The sequence below is a fragment of the Ascaphus truei genome, chromosome 2 (genome assembly GCF_040206685.1).
Source record: "Ascaphus truei isolate aAscTru1 chromosome 2, aAscTru1.hap1, whole genome shotgun sequence".
NCBI classification, from domain to species: Eukaryota; Metazoa; Chordata; class Amphibia; order Anura; family Ascaphidae; genus Ascaphus; species Ascaphus truei.
In genome coordinates, this window is record NC_134484.1 from 242,939,984 (window position 1) to 242,959,912 (window position 19,929).

General features: G+C 44.8%; 1 long non-coding RNA gene across 1 annotated transcript in view; it reads right to left on the minus strand.

Moving 5' to 3' along the window:
• LOC142487192 (uncharacterized) overlaps positions 1-15,218 on the minus strand; it is a 155,169-nt gene extending 139,951 nt beyond the window's left edge. The window contains exon 1 of the long non-coding RNA XR_012799164.1: positions 14,869-15,218. This is a non-coding gene — a long non-coding RNA (uncharacterized LOC142487192). The remainder of the gene's footprint in view (positions 1-14,868) is intronic.
• Positions 15,219-19,929: the final 4,711 nt, after the last annotated feature.

Sequence of the window (19,929 nt, forward strand, 5' to 3'; positions counted from 1 at the left end):
ATAATAAAACTTATACACAAGCACCTAAACACCCCAATTCAAGAAATAAAAGCACTAGCCAACCAATTAAATAAATAAAAGCACTAGCCAACCAATCAATTTAATAAATAAAAGCACTAGCCAACCAATGAAATAAATAAAAGCACTACCCAACCAATTAAATAAGTAAATAAATAAAAGCACCAGCCAACCAATGTAATAAATAAAGCACTAACAAACAAAACAATTCATTAATTTTAAACACTAGCCAACAAAACAATTAATGAATTTAAACCAGTAGCCAACAAAACAAATAATTAATTTAAAACGCTAACCAATCCTAAAATATACTAAAAACAAGCCATCCAAATTCCAAACAATTGAATCTAAACAATAAAAATAAATAGAAAAAATTACAATCAATTCAAAACAAGCATTTGCCAAAAAATGCATTGTCTGTCACTGTATTTATCTGTACCCTGGCACAGATTAATACATTATTAGTCAATGGACAATCACAAACATAAAAAGAAATAAATACAATGAAAATCCTGAAAAAAAAGACATTTACATAGATTTAATATTTTACTTACCTTTAGAAGACTTCAACCTCAGAATTCCATTGTATCTGCAAGCTCTCAGCCCTCGACGTCATCACCCGCAATCCAACGCCATCCACCTTGAAGACCAGCATCAAGTTCTTTCTTTTATCTTCTATCACCATCTTCTTTCTTCATCTGTCATTATTTTCTTATTTTCTTAAATCTTCTTTCTTACAACCAATGGGATTGAAGATAATCCCATTGATTGCTGTACCATGTGATAGGTCACATAAATTCAAAAGGAACATAAATCCTTGGATGAGAAAGTGTTACATAGAATAGAAAAAATTGAGACGGAAGCAGAACAAATTCTTTAGGGACAAAAAAAGATTATGAACAAAATAAAGAGAGGAACTGGAGGTCAGATAAGATAAATGTGAGGTAAAAACTGACGATAAGAAAGAAGAGACCATCACTCCCAAAAAGAATGAAATATAAAAAAGGTAAATGGTCTAACAAAAATGAAAGCAGCAATTCTAAAACGTTTATAAATAAGATATATAAACCCAAGGTGTTTCATAAAAAAAGATCATCATGTTGTTCATCATAGACCCCAATATGATGATAGATATGATGGTAGATATGTGTCTAGACATGATCACTATGACAGATCAAGAGATCAAGGTTTCAGAAGAGAGTACTCTGGTAGGCCATTTGAGAACACCAGGGGTAGTAATATTCAAACTAGATATGTTGATTTTCAGAAATGTTCTCCATCTTTTTTAGACCATCGCAGAGATACAGATCCGTTCAAAGAAAAAGAAACCATTAATAGCCCCTTTTGGAGACAGGATATACATCAGCCAGCCAGAAGAAAGCAGGTAGAAGATTAAGAGGAAAAAGAGGAGGAAGACAAAAGGAAAAAGCCAGAACAAGGAAAGATTCGGTAAAAAAGAGCAACATTTTCAAAATTAGCAATTATCCGTTGATGAAGGTTGAGAGTGATGTTCTTTCCAAAGGGCTTAACTTTGCACCAACACATGTACCTAATGTTCAATTTCTATAGTTTGTGAGAAAATTAACGTTGAAATGTATTTCTTGAGAGATGCCACAAGTAGAACAGTTATCAATGAAAATTGGTTAATAGGATCAGGGAGATAGTCCCTTTAACTCCCTTAAAAAATCCCTCCACCGCAGTTTGTGGTAACTTTATTGACACATTAACCGAGATGGTAATTGGGGACTTAGAAAAAGTAAGCAGTGAGTTCAAGTAAAACAAACACAATCTAAGTAGGATAGAGAAGGAAGCCACTGAGGGTCCTGGAGAAAAACAAAGATATAGTCATTAAATCAGCTGACAATGGAGGAGGGGTGGTGGTGATGAATACCGGATATTATAGAAATGAAATAGAGAATTTGGAGTGATGCCAGTACGTATAGGCATTAGATAGGAATCCCACAGAAGAATTTAGAAAATAACTGTGTGACCTTTGGCCTGATCATTATATGTGGGTCACATGTGATGTGATCTCACTGTATACAGTCATTGATCATGAAATGGGTATCAATGCCATTAGGAGATTACTTGATCGTGATGTCAACCTAGATGACAGTTTAAAATCATTTGTCATTGATGGGCTTTCAATTACGTCATATCCGTTCTTCCCCAAGCCTCTGTCACATGGTACTTGAACCAATCAGAGTAGGGATAGACTTCCCACGCTCTGATTGGCTGCCGTACCATGTGAGTCCGGCCATGTGTCTTTTCATGATGTCATCTTAAAGGCAATTTAAGCAAAGCCATTCTGATTGGCTGTGCCTTCTTTGCCTTTAAGTGACGTCATCATTTTTTTTTACATCGGCCAAAACACATGGTTTTCACGGCCCAATCAGGGCCGTGGGAACCATATGACGAAAATGTGACGTCATAGGCCTTTAAAAGCCTATGTCGTCTCATTTTGAAGCCAGACGCCGAGGAGGAAGGACCTCCTTCTGAAGAAAGAAGATCAGGGCGTGGCACCGGACGGCAAGAAGACCCCGGAAGAAGGTAGAAGAATACAGATGAAGATGGATTACAACTAGAAGACCCCTGGATTGTCGTGTTTTATTTTTTTAATGTTTATTATTTTATGGTTTTTTATTTTATGGGTTCCTGTTCGTGGATTGGTTCGTGAGTAAGCTGATCAACGGGAGTCGGTGGGGGCAAGTAATGGTAAGTTAAATAAAGAAATGTATTTAATGTAACTGTGTTTTTTTTTGCTTTTTCATGTGTTCATTTTTTTTTATGCATATCATTTCTTGCCACTGTATGTATGTATGTATGTCTAGAGATATATATACATACAGGGTAAGAAATGATAGTGTTGTTAAAGCTTGATTTTCTGTATTGTAAATGATTGTGGCTATGCTGCTATGCATAGATGTGTGTTAAATGTATTTTATTATTAGAGAGATGTAAGTTTTGGGCTTCTATGCTGTACTGTAGGTTATGGAGAGGCTTGCTTTAGTATATTGTAATTGTTGGTGTCCTTTTTTGTATGTTTTGAACTTGTTCTCTGTTACGATAGCTATAGTTAATTGTGTAATTGGTATGGATGGTATTTTAATTGTTTAGGGATGTAATTCATGTGTGTTAATTCATTGATGGTGACTTTATTTGCTTACATAATATACTTCTTGTGATGTCAGGCTATTTGAGTTAGATTATTGTATTGTTAAAATTGATTTGCAGCGTGTACATGTAGTTTACATGTTATGCTACATGTATACACTGTAAATGCAATGTTTTAAGTGGCATTTGAGGTTTCAGATTGAATGATTACATGAGATTTGTGTAGGAAATTGCTTTTTAATTCATTGGGGATGTTATGCATAAGTGGTGTTGCCATTGCAGGATGGCATCACCCCTTAATTACCTTTGAGGTTAGTACCCGATAAGGTGATTAAGGGGTTCATTGGTATGTTAATGTCATTGAGATGTATTGGCTATTTATTATTTTGGCAACAGACCCCAAGGATGATGCTGGCGACGGAGCCTTCTTATTGATGAGGTTAGTACAATTTTCTTTACTTTATTACGGTATTTAATGTGTTTAATAATGGCCAAATAATGTATTATCCCTATGTGGATAATAGTTATTTGGCACATTATTGTACTGTATGTGCTGGGGGAGGGAGTATTGGCCCCAAGGTTATTTGGTAGGACTCCCCTGTGGGTAGTGGGTGAGGGTGGTTAGGCCTCAGGGTTGGAGGGGTTAGTGGGGGAGGGTATGTGGGTGATGGTGGGTTAACCCCTTAATGACTGTAGCGGTTAATAACCGCTATGGTGATTAAGGGGTTAGGGGACATTACATTGGATGTTTTAATTCTTGTGTCTGTTTTGCAGAAGCGGATGGGGCATGGGCAGGATGAAGATGAGGATGGCCTTCATCGTGGCAGCCGCACATGGGTGAGTGCTATATATTTAATGTCTTTATTGTTGTGTATGTATTTTAAATGGACAACTGCACTATTATCCATTTGTGGATAATAGTCATTGTGCCCATTACTATACTCTATGTTAGGGGGGTATAGGTGTTGTTGGGGATATATATTTTTATATATATTATTTATTTAGTTAGTGTGGGGCTGGTGTGTGTATTTTTTATTATTGTGGGTAGTCGGGGTGGGTGAAGGGGGTATTAGCCCCAACGGTGGTTGTTTAGGGCTTGCGTGTGGGTAGCGGGAGGCCTTAACCCCTTCAAGGCCGTAGCGGTATTAACCGCTACTGTCGTGAAGGGGTTAAGTGCACCCGCAACCCCCCCGCAAGCCCTAAACAAACAACAAGGGCCAAATACCCCCTTCACCCACCCCCGCTACCCTCAATAAACCTGGCACGGCTCTTTAACTCCTTCATTGCCTTAGCGGTTAACCGCTAAGGTAATGAAGTGGGCTTTAAATGCATTTTTCCTGCCTCGGATGCATGCCGGGGGGGCCCGGTGCTGATATTAATGGTATCAGCTCCGGAGACCCCCGGCATCAATCCCAGCCAGGAAAAAGGCCTGAATTTTTTCTAAGTGCCGATCCGCCGCTCATCCGCTGCCTCTGAGCAGCAACTTGCCATCTTTTTCTTGCGTGGCTGATCCGCCTGCAAAATGCCATTCTAGAGTGGTGAATAGCTCCGCTTAGCTACTCGCCTCTACTAGAATACAGGGTGGCGGAAAAAGTTGGATTTTTAGGCGGAAAGTGCCTTCTCGCCCCGCCACCGGCGGAAAAAAAAAACCGCCAGCCAAACTGGCGTTTTTTTTTAATCTCACCACTTTCTCGCCCGTTACTGAATACGGATAGGCTTTTTAGGCGGGAAAGTGGCGAGAAGTGCCTTTCCGCCGGTGACAGAGTGAAGTCAACTCCTATCAGTTACGCCTGGGAGACATATGTCTGAGTGCTTCATCCAGCACTCATAAGGGTTAACTCAGGTGGAAGTTAGGAAATCAGAACTCTTTAGCTGACACCTGAGAGCCAGCAAGGTAGATAAAGGATCATGTGACTGGCAGTAGCTGCCAGAGAGAGAGAGGGAGAGAAGCACACTGCTGCGTGAGCCCTTAGCCAGAGGGATTTCACCAAAGACTACTTCAACTAAAGTAAGGATTATTCATTTGTTTACTGACTGCTTAAAGTACCCTTATGGTTTGGTTCTGGTTTAGCCAGCCAGCCTGCTAGATAGGTCTGCTGTGTTATTAGTCAGTTTTTCTCCCAAAGTGGAGCAGGATTTATTTTGTTAAAGAGACAGTGTACCCGCATGTTATGTTACTGTGGAGAAATAAAGCCACTGAACGTTTTTATTTATCCTGAAACTATACGTGTGGACTGTTCCCTGACCTCGGCTACAGGCCGTCCTGCCACAGGTGGTGTCAGAATTGGGACGTCGGACGGCCCCTGTATCTGAAGGGCCACACAAAAAAAAAAAAAAAATGGAGAAATTTTTTTCTCAGTTCCTTGAGCAACAGCTCCAGCTAGCAGAGAAGCAAGCAGAGCGACAAGCCCAGCAAGATGAGCGACAAGCCCAGCAAGCTGAGCGACAAGCCCAGCAAGATGGGCAACAGGCCCGGCGAGAGGAAAAGCTACTCCAACTGCTGTTCGAAGGCCCAACCCCAGGCAGACCAGGGATTCCAAATAACCCACCGGTGATGCTGCCTATAATGAAACCAAACGAAGACCCAGAGGCATTTCTCCTCACTTTTGAAAGGGTAGTCACGGCCCACGGCTGGACAGTTGATCGCTGGGTAACGACTCTGGCTCCACTGCTCATAGGGGAAGCTCAGGCAGCCTACCAGGCTCTTCCAGTGGACGAGGCCATGGAAAGGCTGCTATTCTGGATCGCCTAGGCCTCACGCCAGAGACCTATTGACAGCGGCTCCGGACAGTCAAATATACAAACCGAGACAGACCCCAGGTCGTAGCCCACCGCTTAGTAGACTTATGTGCCAGGTGGATACAACCGGAAAAACATGACAAGGCAGAGATCCTTGAACAGTTTGTGCTCGAGCAGTTCATACAGATACTGCCCCCCTCCTTCCGCTCCTGGGTAAAAAGAAACGCTGCATTTTCCCTGGATTCAGCAGTCCGCTTGGTGGAAAACTTCCTGGGCGACGACACCCAACAGGATAGCTGGGAACGGCCGGTGCAAACACCAGTTGCTTCCGGTGATACTATAGGCAGGAGAGCAGACAATCGAGGGGTCTACAACCCGCCAGCTCGGGAGATCCAGTCAACCCGATCGGAAGACCCTTTCCCATCTCGGAGGGTTCCTGGTACAAACTCCCGCAGAGACGCCCATCCTGGGTCCGAGGCCACTAGATCACTCAAGGGAGGCCGCCACCCACAGTATTCCCGGAGAACCTGGACTCCTGTCACCCACCCGGTGGAGAGTATAACCCCACCAACCAGAAGGGAGGACCCCATCCAACAGCGGAGAGGTCCAAACACCGAGCCCCGTCGTGAGCTTCCGCAGACGACCGAGTTTGCGGACTCAGGAGATGAGGAAGTGGACTGTTCATATGGCAGAACCACTGCCACAGCTTGTCTCCGAGGGGACCACAATCCGTGGTTAGTCCCAGCATCTCTGGAGGAGACAAAAGTAAACACCATGCTGGACTCGGGCTCTGGAAAAACCCTGATCCTAGAGGGCCTAATTCCAAGCAATAGACTATCTTATGACTCTCCTTGGAATATCGAGTGTATCCATGGGGATACAAAGAGATACCCGATGGCGAACGTTACACTGCGTATCCAGGATCAAGAGGCTAGCCTACTAGTGGGAGTTGCTCCCTGGCTACCTGCTCCTGTTCTACTTTGCCGAGACTGGCCCTACCTCGAAACATTGTTGGCCCCTACTTCTACGGAGACTACTTCTCTGGTACCGGAGAAGCCCGGAGACTTGTTCCCTTTTTCCCCAGAGATTTTCCCCCGTAGACACCATGTCCCAAAGACACGTAAACAGAGATGTGCGGAAAAAGAGGACTGGTTAAGAAAGGCTGGGACTTTTGGTAACATTAGTCAGCCCAAAGGACTGCAGGTCATGGCCGGGGATGACCAGGGTGGGGAACAGATAGATACGGGAGTGTTGCCAGACCTGGATCTTCCTGACTTCCGTCAGAGGCAGAGGGAGGACCCAGCTCTGGCTAGACAATATGAGAAGGTGGTACAGGTCAACAACAAGATAATAGATGAACAAGGTGTAAAAGTGTTTCCACATTTTGAACTGTTGAATGACATACTATATCGTGTGAATAAGGTTACACAAACAGGGGAGGTCATTCGAAGATGCTAGTCCCTAAAGGGTTGATTAAAACAGTGTTTACCCTAGCCCATACTCTCCCATGGGCTGGTCATTTGGGCAGATATAAGACCACGGACCGCATCTCGTCCCGGTTTTACTGGCCAGGCATACATGGTGACATCATGAAACTATGTGAGACATGTCCTGAATGCCAGTTAACTAGCCAAAAAGGACAGAAGCCGGCTCTTTTGGTTCCTCTGCCCTTGGTAGCCGTCCCATTCGAGAGAATTGGGGTAGATCTGGTCGGACCTTTAGAACCCTCTGCGAAGGGACATAAATTTATACTCGTTGTTGATTATGCCACCAGGTATCCTGAGGCCTTCCCTCTGAGATCAGCCACTGCTAAACAGGTTGCTCACAGGCTGTTAGAACTGTTTCCTAGGGTAGGACTTCCACAAGTAATGTTAACTGACCAGGGAACAAATTTCATGGCAAAGTTAATGCAGGATGTCCTGAAGTTATTGGAGGTAAAATCCGTCCGGACCTCGGTCTACCATCCTCAGACTGATGGATTGGTAGAGAGGTTTAACCGTACTTTAAAAACTATGCTTAGGAAGTTTGTGGACACTGAAAAGCGAGCTTGGGATGAACTTCTCCCTTTCCTGTTGTTTGCAGTACGAGAAGTTCCCCAATCATCCACAGGCTTCTCCCCGTTTGAGCTCCTATATGGATGCCAACCTTGGGGTATTCTCGACCTACTGAAGGAATCCTGGGAGGAGGAGCCCTCCCCCTCCAAGAATACACTTCAGTATGTCATAGACCTTAGAAACTGCCTAGACATGATAGGTCGGTTTGCGAATGAAAACCGAAAAATCTGCTCAAAAACGTCAAGAGAGGCAGTACAACCAAAATGCTCGCTTGAGCTTCTTCCAACCTGGGGACCAAGTGATGCTACTACTACCGACATCAGAGAGTAAACTCCTTGCAAAGTGGCAGGGTCCTTCCCAAGTTCTCCACCGCACCGGGGAGGTGAACTATGAGATCTCTCAACCAGGGTCCAGGAAGGGTAAACAAATCTACCACGTGAACCTCCTGAAACCCTGGAAAACGATGAGATCACTGTTCATTCACCCTCGGGAAGGAGAGACGGATTTGGGTCCAAATCTTCCAAAGGGTAGTACATACACTGACCATCAGGTTCCCATGGGAGAGCAGTTAACAACGGAACAAAGGTCAGACCTACTTGATGTATGTGACCAGTTCCCAGATGTTTTTTCTGAGCTGCCAGGGCCGACTGATTTAGTGTCCCATAGGATTGAGACAGAACATGGCGTAAAAGTACGGTCCCGTCCCTATAGATTGCCAGAGGGCCGAAAAGACCTGGTAGAGAGGGAGATAATAGACATGTTGGAATTGGGCGTGATCGAGGAGTCCCACAGCGAATAGTGTAGCCCTATCGTGTTGGTCCCTAAACCAGATGGGAAGGTGAGGTTTTGCGTGGATCTGCGAAAGGTAAATGCTGTATCCAGATTTGATGCATATCCAATGCCTAGGGTGGATGAATTGCTTGATTCGCTTGGTAAAGCAGAGTATATCTCCACCCTAGATCTCACGAAAGGATATTGGCAGATACCTCTAGCGGAAGAATCCAAATGCAAAACTGCCTTCGCCACCCCTCTCGGTTTATACCAATTCGTCACTATGCCATTTGGGTTACATGGGGCTCCAGCCACATTCCAAAGGTTAATGGACAAGGTACTACGACCCCATAGGGCATATGCCGCGGCCTACTTGGATGACATTGTCATCTATAGCAGACACTGGCAGTCTCATATAAAAAGGTTAAGGGCAGTCCTAACGTCCTTAAGAGAAGCAGGGCTCACTGCAAATCCAAAAAAATGTGCCCTGGGTAAATCCACTACAAAGTACTTGGGCTATGCCGTTGGGGGAGGGATAGTAAGGCCACTAGCTAGCAAGGTGGCCGCCATAAAGGAAGTCCCCACCCCACAGACAAAGACAAGGTCCGCTCCCTTTTGGGGTTAGCAGGGTATTACCGGCGGTTTATCCCCAATTTTTCAGAAATATCTGCACCCCTAACAGATCTGACAAAAATTAGTGCCCCGACCCAAGTTAAATGGTCTTGGGAGTGCCAAGACGCCTTTGACATGCTAAAAAAGTGCCTGTCAGAGGGCCCCGCTCTTCGGAGCCCAGATTTTAAAGAGCCCTTCATCATCCAGACGGATGCCTCAGAGTTAGGACTGGGAGCAGTGCTGTCTCAGCAATTTGATGGTGTTGAACACCCCATACTGTTCATCAGCCGGAAGCTGTTCCCAAGGGAAGTGAGGTATTCCGTTATTGAGAAGGAGTGCCTCGCTGTAAAATGGGCAATTGAGGCCTTGAGACATTATGTCGCCGGAGTACACTTCACCCTGGTCACTGACCATACGCCCTTGAAATGGTTAAACACCATGAAGGACACAAATCCAAGGTTGACCAGGTGGTATATTGCCCTCCAACCCTTCTCTTTGATATTCAGCATAGACCTGGAAAGGACCATGGAAATGCTGATTTTTTGTCAAGGGAAGGAGTGGAGGGTCGGGCTTCAGCCGTGTGGGACACTAGCCACACACAAACAGGGGAGGTATGTGACAGAGTGAAGTCAACTCCTATCAGTTACGCCTGGGAGACATATGTCTGAGTGCTTCATCCAGCACTCATAAGGGTTAACTCAGGTGGCAGTTAGGAAATCAGAACTCTTTAGCTGACACCTGAGAGCCAGCAAGGTAGATAAAGGATCATGTGACTGGCAGTAGCTGCCAGAGAGAGAGATGGAGAGAAGCACATTGCTGCGTGAGCCCTTAGCCAGAGGGATTTCACCAAAGACTACTTCAACTAAAGTAAGGATTATTCATTTGTTTACTGACTGCTTAAAGTACCCTTATGGTTTGGTTCTGGTTTAGCCAGCCAGCCTGCTAGATAGGTCTGCTGTGTTATTAGTCAGTTTTTCTCCCAAAGTGGAGCCGGATTTATTTTGTTAAAGGGACAGTGTACCCGCATGTTATGTTACTGTGGAGAAATAAAGCCACTGAACGTTTTTATTTATCCTGAAACTATACGTGTGGACTGTTCCCTGACCTCGGCTGCAGGCCGTCCTGCCACACCGCCGCTTACTGCATGAGGCCCATAGTGTTTCTAACCACTTTAAAATTAAACACAGTCGGAATCCAGAGGACCTAATCTGCAAGGGGATCGATTGCCGAAACCTAAATGGAGGGGGGGGGGCATCGACTCAATCTTGAATCCAGACGCGAAAGCTTCTAGATATATACATTGAAAAATTAGCCCCAGAAGGCAGGAATATAGAGTTTGGTTTGGCCTCCTTTTTAAAAGGGAGATTCATCAACCTATTTATATGGTTTTACACCAGTAGTTCAGTTATCCAGATTTTCCACACAGTTCCTTATTTGTTGTAATATTAAGTATTTTTATTGTCATATTTTATGGTTTTATTCATGTAGTTTTATTGCACAGCACTATTGTGTTGTATTTATATGCATTATATTCAAACACCATGCCTTTTTTCAGTGCTATGGAATCATGATCATTATCTCATGCATATTTTAGCATCATGCAGGCATCTGCAGCGAGGTAACACTCGTCAGCTGTATCCATTCAATTTTGGTCCGCTAATTAAGGATGCAAAATAGGGCTAATGGACTTTTTTAGGTTCTATAAAAAGCCTCTACAGACAACAGAAGCTCCATTACCCCTGAGGAAGTGACTGAGCGTCTCACGAAATGCATAGGGTGGAGCTACTACCATTTGTTTGTGCTGAGACTGAAGCTGATCTAGCAGTGACATCATTGGGTGAGGTATCGGGAGGAGTCGTGACCGCAAGACAAGGAGAGGAGAGCGATGCCCACCCCAGCTGCTAGACACCGCTCAGAGGACTCAAGCTGCGGACGGCATTTTCGTGTTGTGCAAAAAAACTTGACATATTGTAAGTGTAATTTTTGGGCTTTGTGCACAAAATAAATGTTTTAAAATAGTTTCAGAACCTGCCAATAAGTGGCTTATCGACGCTCACCCGGCAATTTTTTTATGACGGCTGAAATTTTTGTCGATTCATGCCTTTATTGCCCACTTATCGAGGCTTACTGAATAACAGAAGGCATTTGGGCCGATAAGTGCTCGATAAGTGGCTTATCGACGCTTATAACATAGGCCCCAAGATGTTTGTCCTGGAAAATAAGCCTCTGGTTTAAACATTTAAGTGACTTTCTGAAGTTTATCATACTTGGTGATTATTGACTTAATATAATTTTTGCTTAAGTAGTTTGCTTAGTCATAGCAGGAAAAATGTTATTATAAATAAGTTGGTTTTAAAGTAAGCCATCAAAGGGTCTTAATGTAGTCTTTCTACTGCAATCACAACAGATATATCAGCTGGACAGGAAGAAATTAAAACGTCTTATCTTGAAGGCTAATCTTTTGGAAGGCTCTTCTACTAACAGACCATAGATTGCTCAAACAGTCACATATACATTAATCTATTTTAACTCTGAAGAACCAGGATCTAATAGAATTTAAAAAGAAAAGAGAATGAAATCCCAGAATCCATATACTGTCCTGCTAAACTATGCAATAAATCTACGTTACTGCAAATTTTGTGAGCTCCCTTTTTTCCTCTTTGTTTTTGCTGGCTTCCACCTCCATTTTCATAATATTTATTATAGCCATACTATGAAAATAATACAATTTGTTAATCTTTATAATAAAATATCAGTACTGCACCAAATACATTTTTTGGTTGATACATAGCATTTTTATTCATAATTTGTTTTAGTTGTAGGATTGAAGCAGGAGGTCTCCGGAGCTGAACTGTGCTCATTTCAGTTCTTGGGACACCTTGCTTCCTGAGATATTTATCTCCATAGGGGGTGCCGGTATCTCTGTTACGTTTAAATGTCCCACGTCACACTGTCCAATAGGAAGCTTCACCAGACAACATCACGGCTTCCTATTGGCCTGTGTGATGCGGGCCATTTAAAGGCCGCCATTTTGTTAGGCACACAGTTTCTGTGACTGCAGGGATACCGGCAACCCCTACGGCGGTATCTCTTGAAGCAGGGGGTCCCCGGAGCTGAAATTAACACAGCTCAGCTCTGGAGACCCCTTACTTCAATCCTACAACAAACAGAAAAAAACAAAATAAATCATTTAGTGCAAGTTTTTTGCTGCTTTAATTGTTCGCTAACAATATTACCATATTAATGTTAATCTGTTGAGGGTTTACACAAAATTTAACTTGACAGACGATTTTCACACACTTTTTTTTTTTGCGCACAGAAACATTAATTTTTATAGAACATACCATTAAGATATGTGCACCTACTGTACCTCTGCCCATTTCTATGTGCTCCCAAATAATGGGGCAGATTGAGTCATTTCCGGTTAGTACATAAGTGCACACAAGGGCAATTTAATATACAGTAAGATTTTGCAACCCTTCGTTCATGTGCCCCTTTGTGCTAAAACAAGGAATTATCATTTCTATTGAATCTGCACCATACACCTGTGTGTAGGTCTGTCCTCCTGTAAAGGGGTTAAAGAAGGACTGCTAGGTGGCTTTAAGATCATCCCAGTTCAGATGTTTTAAATTGTATTTAACTTCCAGGACGAGTTGTCTCAGATTCCTGAATCTGCAGACTTTATTAAAAATGAGAACTGGCTAAATGTCTGATTTAATGCCAAGTGGCAACGCAGGGTTACGTTCAATATATATTTAACACTGGAAATGTGTAACTTGATAATTTCAGCTGTTTAGAGATTCAATAAAACATTATAATAAAGGGCAGTAAAATGTATTCTTGCATCCAGCTTAACCTTCTTTTAATTAGGTGTCTAGAAGTGACTCATCCTTATTTCCAGTATCACACCTCATTAGAAGCCTTTCCATGTGCTAAGCTTCTTTACGAATCTACCTGATGACACATTACTGGCTGTAACCTTATTGCTACTTAAGTAAAACCACTTAGCATTTTTATTATGAGCCCATTACAGATCTTCAGTTCTTGTGATGAAGGCTTTCATCTTCCCATTCGTTTATTCATACCTCCGGTGATGGAGAAATAAAAAACACACACACAGCACACTTCTCTTGACAAAGTATGGTAATAGAAGCAGCGTACATGTGAAATAAAAAACCCAAACCACCTTGATTCGGAAAATACAGTAACGTAATACTGGATGGGAATGATATAGAAAGATGGTTTAACCTAAGATATGACACAACCAAACAACAAATTGGAGTTGGTATTCACTAATTTAGCCCCTCACAGACAAAGCTGGCTACTTCACAATAATCTACCTTTTCACTGCACAACCACCGCTAACATCTGACCTTTAATTAAATGTTACATTTGTTTTATCTCAATATTCAAGCTAATATGACGCACTTCTCTGGTAACAGCTGTGACTTACAGTATTTACAAGCAAGAATATTTGCTGCAGTCCAAGTGTGGAGTTGATTAAATTCGGTTTCTTATATTGTTCAAGGTATTATGTGAAGATCAGTGCTCAAAGTATGATGGTGTTAGGCTGTCTAGAGTGCTGTTCTTATTTACAGATTTAAGAGATTGACTACAGCTTTTGTTTATATACAGTTTTTATGGTTCCACGGTCCTTTTAAATATAATTTTTTTAATACTCTATTACTGTTTTAACAGTGTAAATAGTGTGTAATTCTTTCTGTAATGTGGTCAAGGAACCTTATCCTACTGATACATAAATTAGCAAAAAAATGTTAACCCTTCACTGCCGAATGGGCCAACATTTGCCATTTTAGCTCAATTCTGGTAAAAGTAACAGCATTTTGGTGCGTTGTGATCATGCAAATTTCCAGAAAATGCAAAGTTAAGGAAATAAATCTGAAAAAAAGTGAAGGAAAATTGGAGGACATTTTTGCATCTGTAACCACTAACCACAACCTTTTATGAGGCCACTTTAACCACTGCTGAAGAGGATTAGGCACAGTGCTTAATCACATCTCTTGCAGCATTGTACAGTAGTGCCCACTTAGCAAAAAGCCTTTAATTACAGACACCATCACAGGACTATGGGTTTTTGCTTTAAATCATCCTTATCTATATTTTTGTAAGCTGTGCTATTTTAATTCTCAATTATTTGATATAAACGGGTTATTTGTAAATATACCGTTTTATTCCATTATAAAATTCAGATATATAAATGTTATTAAGCTTCGTACAATTTAACCCTCGTGATGCTGAATGCACCGAACGCACGATACTACTAGCTCCACAGAAGTTAATAGTCTCGTAAGAGTTTAAAGACAACACTTTGTAGATGTCCTAAACATTAATCAAATACCACTGTATTAATCAATTACCAAAACATCAGACTGCCTTTTTCAACTAAGCACCGGTGCAAACTTAAGAGAACAAATGTCACCTACAATATGTCTTTTCTCCTAACATGCCTATTAAAAATACATGCCATTAAAATATTCAATACAAAACAACTATTTTAGATTGAGTAAGATAAGTAGTACAAGCCTGAAATCACACTTACCAGTGCATCATTTTCACATCATCGGAAGAGTTCCGTGTGCCCTCTTATAGTCTGCACACATATGACAGTCAAAAGCTCTGTGCTTACAGTAGCCCGATCAGATCTTTTCATTTCAGGTTAGGCGCTCTGCAGGATTTGATTGTTGCTCTCATATGGAATACGCTTTCCTAGCCGGAGTTAATTCACTGTGCCATCAGCAATAACTTAGTTCCAAGTTACAGTACTTCTGGCTTTTGCAACAAAAACAAAGCAGCTGAGAGTAGTGAGGCAACAGCATTTTTATTCCTCGTGTAAATTGTGCTCATATTATTCAGCACTGACAAAGGGTCCAGTGGTGAAGTGATTTGCCATCCTCATTCCTCTCCCTTTTTGATACATACAGTAAATTGTTCTTTATACTGCACCACATTATACTTCATTGCCCTCTCGTGGCCACTGCACAGTAAAACGCCTACACTGTACTGCTCAATACTAGTGAAGGCACATTATATTATATTGCAGGGACATTTGTCTTGATATATAGCCATACTAATTTATGTCCTGCGACCTACTGTATAATGTAATGGTGCGGTTCACAATATTGTATTCCATATTTTGATAAGGAGACCACCCTGAATCCATGGGTGATCTTAATTGGGAAAAAAGCCTCACTGTTCTAAATATTTCATTATAAAGAATTCGTGATCATGGCCATATTACTCTTGCGCATAAAGCTGAAGAAGTTGTCCAGTGACACCTGTGTACTGTAAGCCTCAGTTTTGATAAAGAAGATCACCCTGAGTATCAAGGAGGTCCCCTCTTATCAATATATAAAGCCCCCTGTAAACAGCACGGGCTATATATATCTTTCTCCTACTGTGGTAAGTCCTGTTAAGGGCAGGCGCCAGTAGTAATCATGGGTTTTCCCCCTTCACGCCCTGCCTTGAGTGATAGATGCAGGCCCCTGACTCTGCTGCAGGCATGAGACAGAGGGGAGGTCCTGCTGACATCATGAGAGGTGGGGCTGACTCTATTTAGTAGCCAGTTCCTGTGAGTGACAGTTAGCCTAGCTCGAGTCTAGTTCGAGTCTAGTTCGAAGTCTAGTTCGAGTCGGTCCTGGGAGTTGGAGAAGAGGAGTAGGTCAAGCTCTGTCCTGGGAGCAGGAGAGAGAGAACTCTGGCCTATTAGTATGGCGAGTGAGCAGAGCTCCGGTGGACCAATGCCCCTCACCCTGATGAGGGGGTGATGGGGAGGATCTACCCCACCCAGAGGATACCCTCTGAGGTGGGCATTGGGGTATTGAGGCCCCTCACAGACCATCCTGCTGGGGTGCATCTTGGAGGAAAGGAGAGGAGAGGAGAAGGCCTGTACACCTTTGGAGTGCCTTGTGTGCTGCTGCTGCTGTGTGCTGCCAAGGCTGCTGTGTGCGAGCTAGAGACAATAAAGAGACATTGCTGATTTTACCAGAGACTGTGTGTGATTCTGGAGCATCCACCCTGGGACCAGGTTTATTTCTTCTATAAGGGTCCAACCCTATATCCCTGGGAAGTTATAGAGGATGGAGGCGCTGCACCACCACTAAATAATGAGGCAACTACCCCAGAAGCGTGGTCCTGTGTCCCCAACATCATCGTGGGAAGCTCAGGCCCTCCTGTTACCAGCAGGTACGCACCACTCAAGCACATGTAGCCAGCCCTCACACACCCTAGATATAGCATCTGTGTCTGGGGGGGGGGGGGGAATATGGGTTACATTTGGAGGCGAGCTGCTGAGATCCAGAACAGGACAGGCTTACAGTGAAGCAGAGCGGGAAGAGTGATGTGCACTCTCCGTGCAAGTGCTAAAGAAAGTAGGGCATGCCATACCGGGGGTGCCGCACAGTACGCCCTGGGTGCCCTAAGAGGGTGGCGTAAGATGGGTGCATAGCTATAGCTGTCCTAGTCCCTTGAGGCAGATAGGGTGAGGCAACTGGGGGGGTTAGCCTGCTAACGTGTCCAGGGACCATGGCCCAGGGCCCGCACTATGAGTGGCCAAAGTAGGGACGCCGTACTTAGGGAGATGCCCGGTACACTAGCCAGCACCCACATAAAACGCACCACAGAGCACTTGCCGGAACAGTCACAGAGTACAGTGCACAGGGAAGGAGTTCTGCCTAGCCTGGGGTATGCCACCTCATACTAGTGGGCAACAGAGAAAGCATGCAGAGAGTATCAGAAAGTGTCAGTGAGTACAGTCAGCGTCTAGGAACGTGTTACACCCTAGACACTGAGAGTAGTGCACATTTACATGTGGTGGGCTCATCGAAGATGGCGGCCGTCACTACATGTGCTCCGCGGAGCAAAGAAGAACTAAAATGGCGTTTCCCGCCAATCCTGGAGCGTGCACGTGAATCGTGCAAAGAGACTGTACGAGAAATGTGGCGGGAAATGTGCAGGGGTTTGGCGCCAAACCCAGATTCCCTGCAAGAGGAGCGGAGCGGCGCGAAAGCCGAAAGCCCACCCACCTGTGCTGTGACTGGCCAACAACCCAGACCACATCACACTGAAAGAAGGATTGCCCCGCCTCTGGATTCCACCAGAGGGAGGGGGCACAAGGAGAGCCAATCAGAATCGTCCTCCCCAGCAAAGGGAGGGACCGGAAGCGAGAGCGAAGAGCTTCACTTCTGCCTGGCATTCGAGGAGCAAGGAGCTGAAACACTGAACTGTTCCACCCCTGAGCTAAAAATGTCCGAAATGAGCACCACGATCTACCAGCTACCAGGAGGCTTACTGGTAGTGGAGGTGGAGGGCCACGAGTACCTCCGGTGCCTGTGCGTCCACTGCAGGATACCTGGAGCGGTCCCAAGCACCAAGGCACGATGCCCTCAATGCGGCATGTTTTACCTGTGGCCTAACGAGCCATGGCCACTGATTGAGACCCCGCGGGGTGCCTCTCCGGGAACACTAACGGAGATGGTGGAGATGAAAGACAAGGCTGCCCTAGTTCCCCGTTGCAACCAAGCGGGAAGAACCAAGGCCCAGCCAGCTACAGAGCCGAGAGAACCGTCGGCGGAGAAGAGCGCGACCGCAGTGGAGGTACCGGAGCGGGCCCGTTTCGTACCAATACCCACTGGCTGTATCACAGAAGAACCCGGTGACTCTCTTGCGGAGGATCCGATAGTAATATCCTTGGAGGAAGAGGTTGGCGTACCATCGGTGGCGATGCGCCTACCGGTGAACCACCCCAGCGGTAACAAAGAGGAGCAGACGAGTCTGGACACCTCCCGACGGCGAGCGCTGGTGCAGCCTGAGGCCCGTAGAAGTCCCACGGCCGTGGTGACTCCCAGTGTGGCGGAGATGGCGTCCGAGACGACTCCGGAGGACCCCAAGATCACCAAACAGCAGCGGAGTGGTAAGAAGACTCCACCACCCCCTTACTTCCGCCAGGCAAAGACAGCACCCGCGGAGGACGAGAAGAAGAGGCTTGCGGCCTACTTGTCCGTCTGCGAACCGGATGCTCCACCACCGCCCATTCCGGTCCTCGACGCACTTCCGGTACGTGACCACGGAGCGGATGGAGATTCCGCGAGCACAGGCGATGACGTCACTTCCGGGCCCGACGGGAAGAGAGACCCGGGAGCGCTGTTCTCCCCACGGGTTAGCCATGGCCATTGCAATGGCCAACCTGAAGAGCCGAGGCCCATCGATAGAAGCGCGAAGTATGGCGGAGAAAGCACCCAAGAAAGCGTCCCTTGGTCGCGGTATTACCCGCTTGCTGGACACTGACTTGAACATTGCCCCTGCCCCAACCCCTAGCTCCATCGCCCCGGCCACTGCCCCTGCCCCGTCACGAGTGTTGTCACCGGGACCTAGCGGGGATAAATTGAGCAAGTACCCCAAATATTCCAGAGATTGGCGGGACTGGGAATTGAGCGATGAGGGGTCTGATGGGGAAATACCATATGCCAATGTGATACGTGTGCCTAACCCTGTGCCGTTTTCTCCTACAGCTAGAGGGATAGCCCCAGGGTCCCACACTCCAGCAGAGGCTGGGTCTGTCAGTACGGTGGTTCACAAGATGAACCCTACCATTTACATCAACGCCAAAGGGAGGAGAGATTGCTCGCGCTCTACAGAGGCGGGGACGTCCGGTGTCTCGTCCCAAGCAGAGTCACAGGTAGAGAGCACTAGCCATTCCACAGAGTACGAGCACTGTGACAAGTGGTGGGCACCCATGTTCACTGGGTACCACGAAGGTATGGACCGTACGCGGTTCCTGCTCATTAAGAACAACATAGTTGATTATTGGTGGGCGGCAGGTGCCTTTACTCCCCAGGAGGTGGAGGACGAGATAGATCACAGGTACCGGGAGATAGAGCAGAAACTCATTCAGCCCAAGGGCCCCAGTATATTGTATGACGAGATTGCTCTTGTAGAACCAGAGTTTTGGGTACTGCCAAGCAGGGCGGGTCACCGTAAGCTCACTAAGTTGAGCCGAGCAGACAGAGCCATAGTAGCTAGGTATAGGCAGTCCCATGGATACGAATACTCTTATGTGCCTGAGCCCATAATGAGGGAAATAGAGGAGAGCAGAGATAGTTGGCTCCGAGAAGCCATACGAGAATATCTACCAACAAAGTTAAAAAGACCATTTTAAATGTTTCGTATATGTTCTTGGATGCGCACCTTAAGTGGACGCTTGGTGCGCCCCACATAGTTTATTTAATCGGATGCCCCTGCGGCTTGCACTATGTGGGGCGCACCAAGCGTCCACTTAAGGTGCGCATCCAAGAACATATACGAATCATTAAAAATGGTCTTTTTAAACATAGTCTTTCTTAGCATTACACTCTGCACCATAATAAAGACCCCTCCTCCCTGCTCTTTAAGGGCATTAAATATGTCCCTAAAAATAGAAGGGGCGGTGATAGGGTGAAGGATTTATCAATTCAGGAGACCTTCTGGATACATAAATTGAGAACTTTGCATCCAGGAGGTCTAAATGAGGATATTGATATTTGGTCCCTCTATTAATCCCCATAAAGATAGGGGTTTATCTAACCAAATCCTCCATGTAGGTTTTAGTATTTATTTTTAACCAATA